The 19,326-nt window shown below is 35.5% G+C and overlaps 1 protein-coding gene and 1 non-coding gene across 2 annotated transcripts in view; both read right to left on the bottom strand.

Annotated features, from left to right (window-relative positions):
• The window catches only part of LOC133520618 (sushi, von Willebrand factor type A, EGF and pentraxin domain-containing protein 1), a 104,522-nt gene that overhangs the window by 73,665 nt on the left and 11,531 nt on the right, over positions 1 to 19,326 (bottom strand). The window lies entirely within an intron of this gene.
• Positions 18,288 to 18,360, bottom strand: Trnar-acg (transfer RNA arginine (anticodon ACG)). Its single transcript has one exon. It is a non-coding gene; the product is annotated as a tRNA-Arg (tRNA).

The raw sequence follows: 19,326 nt of genomic DNA, 5'->3' as shown, positions 1-19,326 counted from the left end.
GGACTCTGACGAGTTAGTGTCGTGAAACAGCGCCGTGTTCAAGTATTTACTTTATTATGATGTGTTTATTCACGGTTTGTTAGTAGTTTTATGTGTTCTGGTATGTTACTTAACGTTTATCTTTATTTTCGCTTGAGTCATTGCACGTCTATTTTGAAATAGTGTGTTTCCTTGCGCTTTCTACCAAGGTAACGCAGCTCGTTAGTAGTATGGAGGGAAACCGATGTAGTGCGCTTCCTATCGCGAAGGATGTGAAATAAAGCGTGGAGGCTTCCCTTACGCAGCAGGTGGCGAAATTATTATAAGTACTACTTTCCGTTCGATGACCCGGCACCGTTAGTTGTTTTACGCATTTAGAGCCGCGGGCTGCGACATGGCACAAATAACAAGCGCCTGACAATTGGACGCTCGTGCCAGATTTTACACTAGCAACTTGTTATGCCAGTGGGTAATAAAAAAAAGCATGATATAGTTGTAACTAGTTATACCTACATAATATCAACTCAGTGTTAGCTTACAGTAAACCTCTACTTCTTACATCTCACTTCAAAATTACTTGTATTGTTACACTTCCTTGAAAAAATTTAGACACCTTGAATAAAAATTACAATAAAATCTTACCTCACCGTTAGATGTAGGTACTGTCGTAATGAAGCAAGTCAATTTACCTAGGCATTTCTTCAGTCATAAAGATAAACCAGGTATGTAACTAGTCTTTACCTACAAAAATTTCACAAGTCTGCTCCCACATACGCGTAAGTCGACTACTGACTAATAAAATATGCGCGAGTTCTTTTAACCTCATTTACTAGAAACTAGTGTTTGTAACCAGATCTACAAGTGTTTACTTTGCCTTACTTACAGTCTCTGTTAAAATGAGATAGCTTTTAGATTTGCGAGAGCAGTACCTAACATAAGCAACAGTTTGTATGAGTACGGCTACATATTTGTCCGTACACAACCTAATCTTCTACACCGGTGGACGATATTGTACGGAACCATGACCATTTTAGTCGCAATATTGCAACGGACGTTTATACTTGTTTCGTTGTACAAACATTTATGTTTACTTTTACTATGTTAGATAACTAAAGTCGACGTAGGACGCTACACACGACTGACATCAAAAGTTTGCTGGTGGCTGAACGAATTTAAGTGGAGTCACACGAGTCTAGCGGCTGCCATACAATCGAAGTTATGTTCTCATTTTAAAACGACATTCTGAAATTACACGTAAGGAGGGTGGGCTAATTGGCCCATTTGACCAATAAGGGCAAGCGGTACGTCAGCGGATAGGTTATCCTAAGTTGTAAACACTTTTACTATGGCAAGTAGTTGGTTCCAAATATTTGTGTGAAAAAAGTTATCGCCGCTAGAAGTAGTGTAAGTTGAAACGTGACTAAGTATATACTTTTATTTCGATACTACTTAAGTTCTTGTGTCGCAGATCATGAAGGTTTTTCTATTGTCGATGATTATGTATCACGAGATTTGGTTTTGTTATGCTTTTTTGTGTTATATTTTTTTTAAACAGAGATTTGACAAGTTTCGCCGTACAAAAAATGGAGTATATAAAAAACTTTCCGATAGTATGTCGCTTATTCTTATTGGTTCATGCGCCAGTGTCCATACAAATCTGCCCATCTTTCTTTGACATGAACATTCAAGTACCATTTGCAATACGTATCTATATCTGGTACAAGAAATTAGAGCGAGTAGAAGATTTACATACATAACTTCTACCCACTCTATTCTTTTTTGCAGCCGTTTTTTGGCGGCGGGCTAGTAAGACTTAAATCCAGCCTCGAAACAAGTAGGTAGCATAGGTACCAGTGGCGGCGCGTCACAAACATTCGTAGGGAACCCGGAGCTAATTTTGCTTTCCTTTTCTCCATGAACCAATCGTGAAAGTACTCAACGGGCTGAAGTTTAGACAAGCCGGTGGGAATCGAGTTCTTTGAACGATCCGCCACTGATAGGTACATTCATTATGACATTTATGTTTGTATTCTAACCAGTCGCCAGTTAATATAACTAACATTCCGTATTAACATGGTCAATCGGAGATAGCTTTGACTTTGCCTGTAAAAATAAAAATACAAGGTAAACCATAATTTATGGTAAAAGTGAGGTAATAAGCGCGTACTACATTATTATTTGAACGAGACAATCATGAACGCATCCATTCGTTTGGCGCGTTTTTGCGGCGGCATTTTGAGTTCCTGGGAGGCGGTGCTGCGGTACGTTCGATGGTAAAAGTGAAAACAGCAATGGCAAATGACGTTGTAACGCTAGCGAGGTAATAGGGGCTTCCTGCTCGCTGCTTGTTACCGTCTTAGGATATATATTACCAACAACGTGCGCTCTGAAACGGACATGCTGCATGGAATGCGACAGACAGCTACCTCGTTGCGCTTTAAAGCTCACTTTCAAGTTGTAGCTTAAACAAAAGATGTATGATATAATTTTCCTCAGTTCGTGAAAGGATTAAATGCAAATTAACAGCATCTCAGATTGTGATTCAAAGTTTCTTAGTACAAGTTATTTAACTTAGTATCCGGATTTAATGCGTGGCAGAACAGTACAACAAGTTGGCAGTGTCTACCGGTAAGTCGAGTCTCTAGTACTTGCTTCTTGTAAGCGTAATTAATTTTAATGAGCAAATGGTCTAATAGGCAAAAGCAAACAGGTTGGTCCATTTATTATTCATAGATATTACGGGTATTTTTCTTTTCTACTATCATCAGGCCAAGAGATTTAGTTATTCGATCTGTTTCCAATATGATACTGATCTGTCAGTGTCAAAAGGGACGTTCTTGGTTGAATAAATCAGTATCATATGGGAAACAGATTGAATAACTAAAACTTGTATTGGTCTATATGTAGACCTTGATATTTAGACACTGGAATTAAACGATGCAATTAAAAAGGAAAATATATAAATATATTTTACCACTTAATAAAACTACAATGTTAAACAAATAAACGAGGAACCCTATCCATTACAGCTTTTGAGTCTCCCAACGGATTCATATTAACTGGCTTCATCACTTCTCACGGGGGATTTATAATTGAACAATTATATTCAGTCTACATTTCTTGTGGAACTTGGCGTTAACTCGTCTGAAGATTTTTACGGTCGATAAATATTAGCAAGTAGCTGATATACCGTTGTGAAGAGTATTTTTTGCTGCTAATACCAAACAGTGCTAAAATGATGACACGTTATGATGGTGACAGTCACGTTATACCTGTGGGTCGTTTTATAAACGTCTATAACCAGATTAACAAGCGGAAGGCTATTTATGACAAATGTAGTTGAAAAGAGAATTCTTCCTTTATAAAAGGGCTTCCTGATAGCGTCTTTCTTTCGACTCGGTTGGTACCTGCGTTAACGGATGTTATACGCTTAAGTTAGGGCAAAATATGCGGGCGAATATATTGGCTAATCAATTCTTTGTTGCCCGCCAATTCAGATGTAATTTTAATGAATAAGATTGGCTTTCCACAAACTGAGTAAGCAATTAATTTAAAACATCAAAAGCGTAGGTAAAACACACAAAATTCTAAACTTATATTGTAATAAATTCGATTCTTAGTTAGGTAAAATAATGTAGGTACACTAAATGTTTAATTTCTAACGCAAACACGTAGAATAACTATGCGTGAGTAATTTAGCTATTAAATATTAATTTCCAAGAGATGCCTGAGTTTACTATATGTACCGATAAACTAATGTTTGGTTAAAACTCTATTTAATTTTATAACATTAACATAGGTAATCAATATATGTTTTACTTATTTTGTGACATGGTTGAATCACGAATGAGTTTATAAATTGTGTGCCTCACACGGGCTAAGCTTATTGGCCATGAACTGAAAAACAGGAGTTTATTCCAATTATGTTCTTTTATGTACAGTCGGTTCCCTAACATAAGTATTCACTTTTCTATACAACTTAGTATGGCTACTTGGTTACTTAAGTTGGGGAACCGACCGTACTAGAACGGAGAAAAAGAGAAATTGTACATTAATTTTGGATGAATCCATATCATGTCATGAGTGAACATGACTCAGTGGTTATTATAAAATTGCTTTTTTCTGTAAATTACCTATTGGTACTGAGGTACTGGCTAAACTATGTAAATGTAATGGTGACGCAAAGTTAGTGTAGGTAAGTACCTATCAATTGAGGGATCTATGAACAGAAAAACATGTAAACGTTCTATTTTGTGCCGATAAATTCTTTTTTTAATGTGTTGTTTTCAAACACCGATGAGTAAAGCTTTAGTCAGGACAATAAACTTAGCGTCTTTCATCATCCGAATGGCATGCCGATGCCGGCAGAAACTCGTTTCGTTTTACAACCATGTCTGTAGGCATTGTGGCCTAACGCCCGTCTTTGCCGATTTCACTTATAAACCGATATTTCTGAATTATTCTCACGGCAATTACTGTATTCGCCTATTATGTATGGACATGCGATCGTATTGAAAAAGTTTCTACCTGCGTCGTTGAGTCATCAAAAACTTTTGTGTTATGCATAATCCGTAACTCCGGTATGCAAAAAGGACGCACCTCTGTATAATAAAATATATTATAGTGTTATGGTTTCAAGGCTTATATAACTGACACCGGCCATTTTAAAAAGCTTAATTACTTGGAACAAAGCAACGGCTGATCAATTTGGAATTTAAAATAAAAATAATAGGATACGAGTCAAGCGTAAAACACAAGGCCAACTGGTTTTCGTTTTGGTTTTTACGTTTATTGCAAGCGCCAAAAAAACTCGTATTCTTACTTCCTTTAGTGATTCCATTATTCAGGAGACATTGCAGCAGTTTCTGAAGAACTAAAGGACCGGAATATATATTGTAGCTCGGGTACCTAATAAGATAAATGGTACCGTAACCATAAACATGTTTCATGTGCTTTACAGCAGCAAGTTTTAGTACTTTTAGGTAGGCAGGTAAGTATACCTATCTATCCAGTTACGGCAAACTTAACAGATTATAATTTTAGTGGACTTTTACTGACACTTACCGGCTTGGATAGGTTTCATTATCGTATTTCTTTAAAACTGGAAATAATTCTTTATCACAAATATTACTATTAGGAGAGGTAATCAAAGTCATTAAACAACCAGCATTTTTTAATACCTAAAATTTTTAACGCTGTACGCACCAATAAAGCTAGAGACCAAGGCTCAGGCGAAAATAAAAGAGCAACAGTAAAATGAGCTACACAAAAAATATATACAGAATAAAAAGCTCAGTTTCTAAAGTCCGTGCGCTGAATGGGGCTAACGAGACAGACGCCCAATGACGCCCCTCGTTTTGTGAAGCGGGCCAGCAGAAGATCTCACATAGCGCACTTTTATGTTAATTTAAGTGCGTTTTCACTAGCTCATGCAATTAGGGAAGTTTTACTAAAAATCAGTTCGTGCCAAAAATAGCAGTCGAGGCACAACAAGCGTTTATTGCAAAAAAAGAATAATTGTTACCAATTATATGTAATATATGGATGGCAATAGATGGCCAAACGTTGTGATAAACAGTGACCGATTCTTGAAAATTGTGTTGACTTACCTTAATATTGGCACACAAGGATGCCTATAGCAATTACTTGTTATTAATTTGATATTGATGTGATCTCTCAGCTAACGGCGACATATTTTCAACCATATACGTCACTGTTGACAGCTGACAGATAATATCCGTGACAATATGATAACAATAAATTATTCTCTGAATAGACCTTCATTTTGCTTATTTCTATAATTGTCTTAATATATTAGAATATAATTATTTGTTTGAACTTCTAGTAAAGAAAGAACAAAATTAAGTTGTTTATTCATTGCTCTCAACGCAGTTAAGCGTATTATTGTTATGAGATAAAATATTTAAATGTTAGTTTTGAGTAATTTTATAATCGGTAAAATAATAAATATATTTTACTGAGCGTTTTACATGTTAAAATATAATTGTGCTAAAATAAACTTACATATAAATAAATCTATGAATAAATATAATTGGCCCGTTACAAAAATAAATGACTAAAGTTACGTAAAAAGGTTATTAATTTTTACATTTGATTGCTATGTGTTTTTAAACTCATATTGCTAATTCACCGTTGAATAATTCGAATTTCAACGTATAAATTGCTCTGTCGGAACAGCCTAACCTAAGCTTCAGTTGCAGACGTGTGATGGCGAGGGATCTAAAAGGTCTTATGTGTATTGGATTATATGTACTGATGGGTTTATTCGGTTTGAAGGGAGGAGCTTTACCAGTCTCGTGGCTAAAGTTCAAGGTTTCGATGTGCAGCTGGCTTATCCAGTCGGCGTGTCCTCGTTTACGAGTTGAGAAGCATCTTTAAATTTCCAATGCTTGTACATTATACAGCACTATGGCGCGCTGGGGATCTGACACGTTGCTAAATTATTACACAAACTTGTGCTTTTCTAATTTAAAATTTAATGATTTCTCCCTGCGGGAAGTAAAACTTGGATTTTATGAGCTCAACCATAGATAAAATAATTAAACGCAATGCGGTATAAAAAAAGGTAATTTAACTATACATATAGGTATAATGGAGCGAGGAGCAAAGTTGGTTGGTTTTAGTGATTCATAAAGATCATATCTTAGTAGGTTCATATTTTCACTTTCATAGATAAAGTTAGCGATTACATTTATTTTGGTGCTCTTTGGTGAGCTATCAAATAAAAACAAGCTCTGAAACACAATAGAATTAAAATTAAATATTTACATGCAATTTAGGTCGTGTCACAACCACAAATAAGCCGACGAAGTGATAGCCTCACATCCGCGAAACAAATGTCCTGTACGTATACGAACAAATATATCAACACTCGAAAAATATTACCCTCTCGTCTATGTCAGACCGTCCGATAAACAAACCCTGTGAATATCAGTTTAGACAAACTACCGCACAAGTAACTTATGTATACGCTATACGCCATTGATTATACCGGTAGAGCGCAATGGGTCGCGTCTTCATTCATCAAGTAGAATGCTGACGCGAGCTCCCGTTGTAAATTGCGTTCCAACGTTTGCGTCGCAAATATTGACGATTTGCGGGTAGCGACTAACTGGGGATGTCAAGTTGATGTCGGAACGTGAACTGGAGCTGTTTATAACTACAAGATCGATACTGAAAATTACATTTCATGTGTTAGACAACAACAAACAGTTATAAACCCATACTTGTGACGGAATTGAATAGATTATTATTACTACTAATAATACTATTATTAGTACTATTAGTAGCTCAAATATTTGTTAGAAAGAGACGAAGATTTTTTGTTTCCTCAATGAACTGGAATATTTACTGGCGCTATGGAGATTCTGCTGCATCAGCAGACTACCTGCCGAGTTGTGTAAAAAGCATTGAATCATTTCTATCACTATACGGAGATAGCAAGACGAACAAACTTTATATCTGACCTCTATTATCAGAAGCGTACGAAAGAGTTCCTGAGAAGTTTCCTATTGTCAGCAACTCGGATACAATAGCGTCGATCGAGTGCAGGGGTGTCATTCCAATCGGTAACCGAGCCGTGTTGAGTCAGGCTTAGTGAACCATTGTCATTGTGTACTTGAGATGCGTACAACTATGCGTAATCAAAGAGACTGGCTGGGTTAGCCTGAGCTCGGTTAGCGGCTTGAGTAATTCTTCAGGTTGGCATGCTGGGACTGTGATCATTTGGGATGTGCCAACTTGCCAAACGACAGGGTTGTGAGTTGTCTCAATTCCCTTTACACGCTTTCTAACTTGATGCATCTAGTCTAGGCACCAGCTCGGATTACTTCATTCAGTTCCCAGGGGATTTTATGTTGGTCTGGGGAATTTAAGTAGGTACATTTAAAAATTTGAACAGTCAAATAAAACTTTAATCTAAGAAATTCATCGGAGTTTAATAGATCTAAATAATTATTTACAGATAAAATCTAGTTGTTCAAAATCATAAGAAAACTACATAATAGTAAACGAATACCGCTTGCAAGATTTATTTCTCATATTATTAAGATTTGCAAAAACCAGTAAGTACCACTTAAAGCAGTCACATAATTGCTTTAATCTTTTCCTGTTGCTAGTAATTTACTTAGCTACAGGATATTGGTCTGAATTATACACAAGTCTACACTTGTGTATAATCCAGTCCTAGAATTAAACATTCGTTTCTTGTCCGGCAACCATATCCTCTGCTTCGCAATACTTGGCCGGCACGCAATGGGGCACTAATTTTGACTGTATTAGCTTATGGTGGAACATAGTACCTAATAGCTGAATAACCGACCACGCCGGAACTTGACGATACTTTTACGCTGTGGCATGTCTTATGCGGTGCATTTTCGTTATATTTCTACTGTGCTGCATAAAGGATGCGTCAATAAATTTCAACTTTGCTCGCTTTTTATGTATACACGAAGCCTCGAGTACCGATTTACTAAGTTTATAAAAATATATGTAGATAATTCATATCGTCACTATATAAGCGGCAGTGATTGACAATAAGTATGAAGCTATGATACAGTATTTTGACCTTAATGATTCTTCAAAAGGCTATAGTACTTTTTAAATAGCTTGGGTACGCTGACAGCTGTCATATGTATACAATTTATAACCTTAAACGCATAAATTGTATTAATATGACAGCTGTTACCGTACCCAAGTTATGTGAAAAATACTATAATAATAGGTAAACACCGGTAAAATATCGTAAGTAATTATATAAAAGTTATAAAGTAGTAGATCCATTAGCTGGCACAAGCAATAGAGATTAAAGTCAACAGGCTTATCTCAATTCTAATCCTTTTCTATCGTGCTGTGCAAAGGATAAGATACTTTAAAACTTCAGCTCCTTATCCTGACCCTCTAAATATATTTAGTCACTCTAAAATATGTTTAATTTGTATTCCCAAGGTGTTAGAAAGTGCCGTGCGATACCGTCAGTCTTTTGAGCGAATGGCTATATAGTGTTAATATTTATTATTCCGGTTGTGTCGACAAGACGATAGAGGAATATAAATGTGTTATTGCCCCAATCTGAGCTCTGCACAGGCTTAAGAAAGATTTGGCTCCAGTTGTTGACATTTACGTAGACATTAAACGTATTACTGTGCGATTGTCCTGATTGAAATAGAAATAAGAAGAAATACGTGATAGGAAAATTAATTGTATATGTTGCTTTAAGTGATTTCATAAGCAACTTTTAGGCGAAAAAATCAACACAATATTGTTCTATACGATACGTATTTCAGGATTTTTAATAGTTAATTACCCACAAGCCTTAAGATGGTACATAAGCAACATACAAAAAGAATTAAAATCTCCCCAAAAACATGTTCCCGGTTAACAAGAAGTATGGTATAATAAAAAATAATGAATAGTGAATACATTTTTCAGCCATGTGACGGTAGCGAAACGGCCAAGCCGCATATTTTGCCTAAGGTGTAAAGTTTGTGAAGTTAGGGCTTGTAGAGTTAGAAGATTGGTTCTACAAGAGACCTGATAACTTTTTGACAGTGCGAGCCTTATGGTTTCGTCTTGGCAATATTTTACATGAAAATGTTTTTAGTGGTGCATTTGTCCATGAAATTACAAAAATACATGCTTACTGAATTAAAGTTTTTTCCTCGGTTCGTCATGAATACTATCAACAGAACTGGTTTTTTTTTTTTTTAAAGTGTGATCAATATGTAAGTTTAATTATAATTTCAAATAAAATAAAAACTCCAAATCGGTTGAGAAACGACGGAGTTTTGAGGCAACAATCAAACAAAAATTAGTTTTTGACGGTTAAAAATAAGAACAAATAAATATTGCCTGTACCGTACCCAAGTAAAATATTAACAAATTTCTGTTAGTCTATTTCAAAGATCGAACATATTTCGCGATCAAACGGCGCATTCAAGTAGAACATCACGTATTCTCTTAAGGAATGGTTACGCGTTACATACGTGAGAATATTTGTTTTAACATCACCAGGAGACGAGAGCCAAGTTATTTGCTAGCTTATGAAATGGCCTGTGCGTGTGCTATGTCATTTGCCACTTCCTTAATGCGAAACCAGTACGGCGTAAAGTATTACGTGATCGATCTTATATCGGACTTATAATTTATTCGATTTGTCACACGCACTTTCGGCACTTTGCAGGTACCTCGACCCAATTATTTATTGGATGAAATAACCAGTTATGGCGCGAATTAAATTTAAAATTAAAATAATATATCACGTTTATAACGTCGAGTATCTTAGGTTTAAACACAACATAAGAATTTAATATAAGCGTCGCAACACAGCAAAATTAAACATTATCGTTATGAAATTAAACTAAAAATTCGATGATGCGAATAAAGGAATCCAGAACAAAACTGGGAAAGTATTTAAATATAAATAAGTGCTCCGTGAACAAAGATTCGTACGGAGCACTAATTGAACGAGGTTGTTGCCGAAAATGGAGCGCAAAAGAATGGAGCCAATATTGAATGGATGAGGAGATACATTTCGGATTACCAACGTTTATCATTCAAACCGCATTATCGTTTAAAATATATTATGAAAGTATTAATATTAATTATTATTTGAATTTTTTTAAAGACACGTAGTAATTTCGTATTTATTTACACAACGATGCAAGTGCTGAGCCAAATAGCGAATCCTAGTATGTAAAAGTAGATAAAATGGTGTCGGTAAGATAAGAGTACTTAATAGAACTTCGAAATATGAAAAGACATTGCGGTTCACATCCGATGTCACTAATTACAAAAAAACGTGTATTCTTAATTCTTACTACTTCTACATAGACAAACTGGGAACTCCCATGACATTGAACTGTGGTGCACTTGGCGATTACTTTTCGTTTTATACTCTGAAGTTGCGGTTCTACTATGTGCCGAATCCAGGTCAGCAGTCGATTTCACGATACACATTTCGTAAGTAGCGTTTAGTCTACTACCGCTGGTAATTTGTCGTTGTGTTGTGTTTGATGAGAGCTAAGCTAAATCGAAGGTTTCGAGTTCCAATCTGATAGAAACGTTTTTAATGAGCTAAATAAATAAGAGTCAATAAGAAGTAGGCACTTAGAATATGTTGGAAGTTACTATAACTAGGCTTTTTAAGCCTGAGGAGCATCTAAGGGCCTAGCCAAGATGACAATCGCTGATAAAAAACTCCAATCGAAACATAAATATTAATATCTGGAAGAACGAGCTTTGCTCAAAAATGCGGGTTTTCCCAGAGATAAAACCTAGCTAGATCGATTTTTCGCCCCCGAAAACCCCCGTATACCAAATTTCGTCGAAATCGCTAGAGCCGTTTCCGATATCCCCGAAGACTTGCTCGTTTAAAGGTATAAGATATAGAAATAATCACGTGGCTTGTCGCCGCAAGAAGTAGCTATCATCGCAATACATTTTTACTTTTCGTTTGGCGTTTGTCGATATTTTGTGTCGTGTTAATTAAAGCAGGTAGGATAACACCATAAAGTTACTGACAAGGTCAAAAATATTAAGAATGAACAAAAAGTAAAATTAATGCTCCGTATACTTGAATAGAAATGGAATTCTACGATTCCCAAACTAAACCGCGATGCGTGTAGGAAAAAGATTTTCACCATTGATACCTTTGCTGGTTGAAGCTCGAATAAAAAAACAACGCTTTCAATTTTGAGCACTAACAGACACACATGTTCGACTTTTAAAGTTCATCGTTGCGTAACATCTCAAATTGGTGTGTGAATGACCCAGTCCGTCTACCGGTAAGGTGCAAGGTTTACCTAAGTGTCGGGTTGCGACAGATAACTGTGTTAAATTCGTCAGGTTTCGATATATGACAGCCGTGTCATATCCAGTCGATTTAAATAATATAATATAAATGAATGAATGACTCGTTATTTATTGTCTTTGAAAATAGAGTGCCGTAGTTTTGCGTAGTGTAAGTGCAACTAAGCATGGTGGCTAGAATTTTTATGCAAATATCTATTCGAGATGAACGTCGTAGCTAATCTTCGTGAAGGTAGCAGGGGAATATTATCAATTTCAGAAGCTTGCATCAGGTTAAATGGGTTTTTAATGCAGAGTAGCATTGCTTTTATCCAAGACTGGTACATAAGTATTTTTTTTATGCCCCAATTCTTTCACAAAGTAGTCTAGTATAAAACGCATTATTAAGGTTGTTATACCGGTATTTGCAACTAGATACATGATGTATATTTAATGTCATTATTAAGTCAAATATCATGTCGGATTCTATGCTTGATTTGAGCAAGAACGCGAAACCCGCCTATGAATAACTTTATGCAATATTGCAACACGAATGCCTCGAGCCCACACAATGAGCAGAGTTCGTCAGTCTAAATTGACTGTAGATAAATTAATACAGTCACACGGTTATATGCTTTATGCCGTTAATATAAGGTCAATGACTATTATATTTGCACTGAACAATGACAACGTGTAATGTCGAAATCGCTTTGAATTCGCTTTGACTACGCATTGAAGGTGTCTTACATAAAATCATGAGCAAAAAAATGACAATGGTGTTTGGTTCTGTCGATTTTATGCGTAGTACTGTTAGTTAATGTTTGTGGTTTTAGTTAAGGTATAATTTAGCAAAGTATTCTTGGCTTGAGATAAGAAATATGAAGTAGCCATATTTGGCTTATTTCGGTCGTATTTATCCATTAAAAAAACGTGCTCATAAAATGACTGTTTTATGTCACTTTTTCCCTTAACCAAATCAGGTTTTTATATCTCATTAATAATTGACAGATGTAAATAAGTTGCTCTAATACCAACTTGTCAAGACAGTTGCAAAATTAGTGGCAATCGATTAAGATACTTACATTGGACTTTATTCCCACTAAAACAGGTTTATGCAGCATTGCAGCATAATAGAGGCCGCCTACATTGTTACACAAATTACAATGTGTAAATAAATTAAAAATCATTTAGAAGCAAAATGACGATGACTTGAATCTTACATTGATTCTAATTTCTTCGCTTATTTGATTCACATCTAAAAATCTATAAACCACATTCCAATCATAAGGTAGTTTGGTAGTTTTGGTACTTGTCTGTATTTTTGTGACACGCGCAATATCGACTACTTCTTAACCGGACTTTAGGCTTCTTCATTAAAAAAAGTTGTGCCACAAGAACTCTCAAGTATCTACTTTTACATGTGTCATCAATTTGACATATATTTTTGGAGATCTTGGTCTAGCTAGTCTCATAATTTCGGCCCTCAAGAGACGTGACAGACTAGTTTTTGTATTGACTCGATATCTCAGTCGTGAAACTCGTGGACAAAGCTGCATTATTGGCATTCCTGCGCGGCAAACGAGCCTTGCGCTATAGCAAGGTCGCGAGTGAAGGGGAACTACTGAAACTAACTAACACTGTGCCTTAACCTTTTATATAGGGGACATTAACCAATGCAGTTTAAATGTAATGTGATACATTCTTCTTCTTAGCGCTTTCTCGTTTGTATACGGCATAATTCAAAGACAGAGAGCAGGGCGCTGGTGTTAGTGGTGCCCTAGTGGTGGATTTGCAGTATTGGCCGCCCTGGCCCTGTACTAAGCCGCCCCTTTCTCAGCACTCATCAAGTCATCCTATAGATTGTCGCCCCTAATATCAGGCCGCTCTAGGCCCGGGCCTACACGGCCTTAGACTTAGAGCAAATCCGCCATTGCGTGCGGCTTCCAAACCGCAGGTCATGGGTCGAACCCAGTTCGTACTAATGAGTTTCTTCTAATGTACGAACTAGGTAGCTACAGTTGTTGAAAGTAATACAATATTTTGTTTTATGTAATTTTAATATTATAACTAGTTTTAACTTAATTGAATATTTTGAGAGATAATAAATAAATATTGGACATTCTTACACAAACTGTCTAAGCTCAGTGAGCTCAAAGGCTAGTGTTGTGGGTACTCAGACAACGATATATATATATATAATATACATACTTAAAATACATAGGAAACACCCATGAGTGAGGAACAAATATCTGTGCTCATCACACAAATAAATGCCCTTACCGGGATTCGAACAAAGTACCATCGGCTTCATAAGCAAGGTCGTTACCCACTAGGCCAGACCGGTCGTCGATGTCGATGCTCATTCATTATGCTGTCTGTTCTATTAGGATGTTGAGCTCTTTCTCTGACTTGTTAGCTTTCAACTATTTGTTATTGGCAAATGCTTCCTCTAATATTAATGGGCTCAACAGGTTCCAAGCTGCTTTGAACACTACTATTAGTGCAATGCTTTTATGCAGGATTTGGTATTTGAACACGTACTAAATTGTGATTGTGAGGCAATACGATTTTCTGTTGCGTCTCAAGCATTTTTAACATGGACTTTATTAAAAACATTGATATTTTTAAGTTCTTTTTGTACACATTAACCCTTAACCACTGACGAACGAATGAGGTACGTCGCGTAAATTGTTTTTCGTTCATTTTTTTTGGTAGTCTTCAACGTCGATTTTAGTATTTTCCTAGCATATAGGGACGCAACCAAAACAGATAAGAACGAACGTGTACGATATTTCTAAATATGTAAATTTGTGTTAGTGTAACATTTTGGAAACAATTAACGATTAAAGTTTTGTTGATAAAATGAACGGCGCGAGCATTAACACCTCACTAAAAAGACAAAGAGTTAATATTAGTGAAAAAAATCCATTCTCTTAAAAATTTACATTTATGTTTTAAGAAAACACAACGCAGAACTCATTACGCTTGTCAAGCTTGTGGGTGTCCAGTTTTTTTTTTATGTAATAGGCCGCAAACGAGTAGACGAGCCGCCTGATGGGAAGCAGTCATCGCCGCCCATGAAGATAAGCAACATCCGAGGAGCCACTTATGCGTTGCCAACCTTTGAGAACCCTAAATACCTGCTTCTTGAAGAACCCCATGTCATAGCGCAAGGGAAACACCTCAGAAGGTAGCTCCTTCCACAACTTGCACGTTCTGGGTAAAAATGAGCGAGATGCCCGCTTGTTCTTGGTTTGTATCCTTGCAGTGCTCAAAACATAGCTTCAATGCCGTTAAAAACTCATTATATTAAAAGTTTTGAGAAAAACGTGTTTATTATCCTATTAAAACCATCCTTATTACTTAGAAAAATAATAAAAAGGACCTGTATTTATGCTTTTCGATTGTGTTGTTTTTTTTTATATTTGAGCTCGTTTATGTCAGTGCAGTGCACCTTTTGGCAAATAAATATTATTGTTCAATAGATTTTTTTAAATTTTCTAATAGATAAGACATGTACTAAAATATTTATTACCTAATAACATAGCAATCAGTCGAATGTCATTCGCACATCAGCGTTTATATAAGAAAAAACACGTCAGTGGTTAAGGGTTGATGTTTTCTTTCTCCATAACACTTGATGAAAATATAGAAAAATTATCAGTTTAACGTTATTTTACCAAACTTTTAACTTAATAGGTAGTTATTTTCGTTATCTCCAGCCCAGTCGTAAGTATAATTTTACTATTTCTACTTATTATAAGTCGCATTACTACTATGCTTTCATTAAAATGTTTAACACATTAACTCATAAAAAATCTAACTTTAAAGAAAATTATACGATTGCTTATATTTATTTAGTTAATTGGTGAACTCGCTATTTAGAATGATGATTAACATCATTAAATAACCAAAGACTGAACGGCTGACCGGTCCAACGCGTACTCGTTCGACGGGTCCAACCGTTAAGATTCCTACACGTCGCCTAAATATGTATGATGGCGGACTAATGCAAATTAGCATGTTTCTAGGCGGAGCGGTGTGACAAAGGTTGAAAGGTGATAACCAATTGACAGAGAGAGTCTGTGAAATTTGAGTAAACTGAGAACTTCCGTGGCAGAGTTTATTTGTAACAGAAAATCTTTTTTTTGAGCTATATAAGCTTGGTTATATAAAGCTTTACTTTATAGAACCACGGTAACTTTCAATAGGTATACGGCCCGAATCGAACTTTAAGATACGTCAAACATTTGCTAAATATACGATATGGATTAGATATGTCTGTGTTAAAAGTGACGTTTCTTCAAACAAAAACGTACGTTTTGATACCGACCGACATATCCAATCCATATCGTATCTTTGGGAATTTTTTGACGTATCTTAAATTTCGAATCGGGCCGATAATAGAGCTTAAATGAAATATTGAACATAATTTACATACCTAACTATAAGTAGCGTAGACTTCAACAACCTCAAAACCTGAGAATATAATTATCAATTTGTTATTCATGTTATAAAATTTTGTCCGAATCCGTTAGATCAATAGAAATCTGCATTATTTTGCGTTAATCCACTGTTCCGATATCCATCCGGCATACATTGATCGGTTCAATTTTATTGAGAACACAGAAACAAGCCTTAGGTATCATCCGAAGTTGACTTCTCTCACGGTTGCAGATTTCTGAATCTGCAACCGTGAGAGAAGTCAACATTGCACGATATCCTAAATTTAAGTGTAACGTTACTTGAATGAATATAAACATTTTTGTTCAAGCTTAACGCTGGAGACTTGAGTTTAAAATAACAATAAATTGTTACTTCCTTCATGATTAATTAATATAATATCTACACTTAACTTTATTTATTAGATCAACAGGGATAATTGCGTCAGTAAAATGTGCCTACAATCTTGTAATTATTATAAAAAAGCGCGTTTATCCCGACATACGCAATTTACCCAGCTGACCTTATGTAAAATGTTTAAATTCAGCAGTTAACGGTGATTTACTATTGTCCGCACATTAGTTCGCTACGCTGCGAAGACTCGAATGTCAAGGCTAGCTATTCATAGTCGACGTGAATCATGCGTTGATAACCATAGTTCCACATTGTTGCATTATCTTTTATGACATTCTTGTTTACTTAAAAATTAACTATAAGATATAAATAAATAAATATTATAGGACATTATTACACAAATTGCCTAAGTCCCTCAGTAAGCTCAATAAGGCTTGTGTTGAGGGTACTTAGACAACGATATTATATAATATATAGATATGACAGGTTTCAAAAATATTTAGAAGTACTCATACGTTACTTACATAAAATTCAATGTCACTTTTGTGTTATGAAAAATATTCATACCTAATTATTATAAATGTATAAGCGACTTATATTTTAGGATCAGTTACGCCCTAATTACATATAGTACACATAAATAATAAAAATAATCTTTTGGTATGACTTTACTTACTGTTGCTGTTGGATTTCCAGTATCAAAATTTGTTAGACAACTTTTTCACAAGTGTCATCATTAAAGAAGTCGGATTTACCTCCGGGGCGTTGAAGCGGGTCTCTATACTTATTATACAACACGCAAAAAGATTGTCCAATCTGCTAAGAGACTCGCCGAAATGGCAATTCTTAAAGTAAAAGCCACGTGCTCATTGCCAAGTTTAATCATTTGAAATTTATTCTTGTTGCCCGAGCAATAAGATTGAGTTCGGTCTGTGTTTGGTGAACAATAAATTAGTATAAGTGTCACGTTGAGTTAGTAAGACGGAGCAGGAAGCACGGATTCTGTCTGGATAATCGAATTCATTAGCGGCCTTTGTGCTGCAAATAGTGCGGAAGGGTTACCCTCACTAGTTTAATATTAATCGAACTGATGCTGTAATATGTTTTATGTGGAACAATTTAATTTATCAGACTGTATTAAACACGTTTTTCTACTCTAGCACTTTTATTGCCAGTGACATCGAAATCGACTTCATTAACAGCAGTGTTGTTAGGAATATTTATACAATGTTACGCAACTGTTGTATTTTTTCTACCAACCAACATTTACTTACCAGTTATTTATCTGGCAACTGAATTATAGTTTAATTTTATACAACACATCAATTTAATATTAAATTACAATTGCTCATCTAAAAATAAATAAAAATTAACTTTTTTTATTATATCTATATATCTATGTAATTAGGTACACCTATACCTATCGAATGTGTGTAACAAAATAAAATAAAATTTGATTTAATTTATGGCATTTTACTATAACGGGAACACATATTAGAACTATTCATGATGATAAGAAAAAGTGAAAAATATAAATCCTGTGAAGTATGTAGACAATAATTAATTAGTTTAACTACATTGCTTGCAAATTATCAAATAAAAAACTAAAAAAAATTGTATTTATTTCAGTAATTACAAAAAAAAACTGCCCAAAAATAGTTTTAAATGTATATATAAAAAATAAAAAGCAAAAAAGACATATACGATCCTGCCAGGATTCGAACCTGGAATCTTCTGATCCGTAGTCAGACGCGTTATCCGTTGCGCCACAGGACCTGTTAGTGAGCGGTGCAAAATTGTGGTCACATACAACAATGTATTACGTCACCCCGACCGTGATAGCGATAACGTGGGCACCAGTAGTAGGCGAGTAGAATCAAGTAGAATGTAAACAGGCCTTTGTTGCCTCTAATTTGTGGTTGACAGCGGGCTTAACATGGTGGCGTTTTTTTCGTCTTATGTATCTTATCCGTCACTTTCTAATAAGTTCTGTTTGAGAGTGACGCATAATAAGACGATAAAAGGGCAACCATCATATCTGTGTAGGATGGTTTTTATTAGTGTTCCGTACAAAACCTTGTTCACGGAACACTTATGGAATTACTTCGGTCTTGCAAATTGGTTAAATGCGGTTTTCTCAGAGACCGTTTGATGGAGACAGCTAAAAATTGGAACAGTTACAGCAATTATCGCCACTAATATTGTAAATAAGTCATAACCGCTTATTTCTTATTTTAGGGGATTGAGAGGGGTAAGCTGAATTTATTTTTTATTTGTAAGAATCGTGTGGGGTACCATTAGAACGCATGCAAAAAGTTGAGCCGATATGCTGATTTTGAGTTCATTTTACGAGCAGTAGTTGTGATAAAAAATGTATATAAAGTTGCATGTTTTCATACAAAAAAAATTCTCCTCTGTCTCATTGGTACGGATCGGGGTTGAACTCGCGACCTCCGGATTGTATAACCGATGTTTGATTGACACTTTATGTGTCACAACTACTGATTCCCCATATCGAGTTATGTCCAGACTCCAGTCTACAAGTTTCAAATACAACAATTGCGACTTGTAAATAATTGTCATAGGTTATCATGAGGTTTTACTACTGTTTTTGACGGATTTGTTTTTTCTAGTACGATGTTGTCATGTTGGCTGTCAACTTTGGCCTTATATATTTTTACGTATTTTGGTGTTTGGTAACAAATAAATAAAAATGTAAAAAGAGACTATACATATCTTTAT

Source organism: Cydia pomonella, chromosome 8 (assembly GCF_033807575.1).
Source record: "Cydia pomonella isolate Wapato2018A chromosome 8, ilCydPomo1, whole genome shotgun sequence".
Taxonomy (NCBI): Eukaryota; Metazoa; Arthropoda; class Insecta; order Lepidoptera; family Tortricidae; genus Cydia; species Cydia pomonella.
This window is presented reverse-complemented; position numbering and strand designations above follow the sequence as displayed.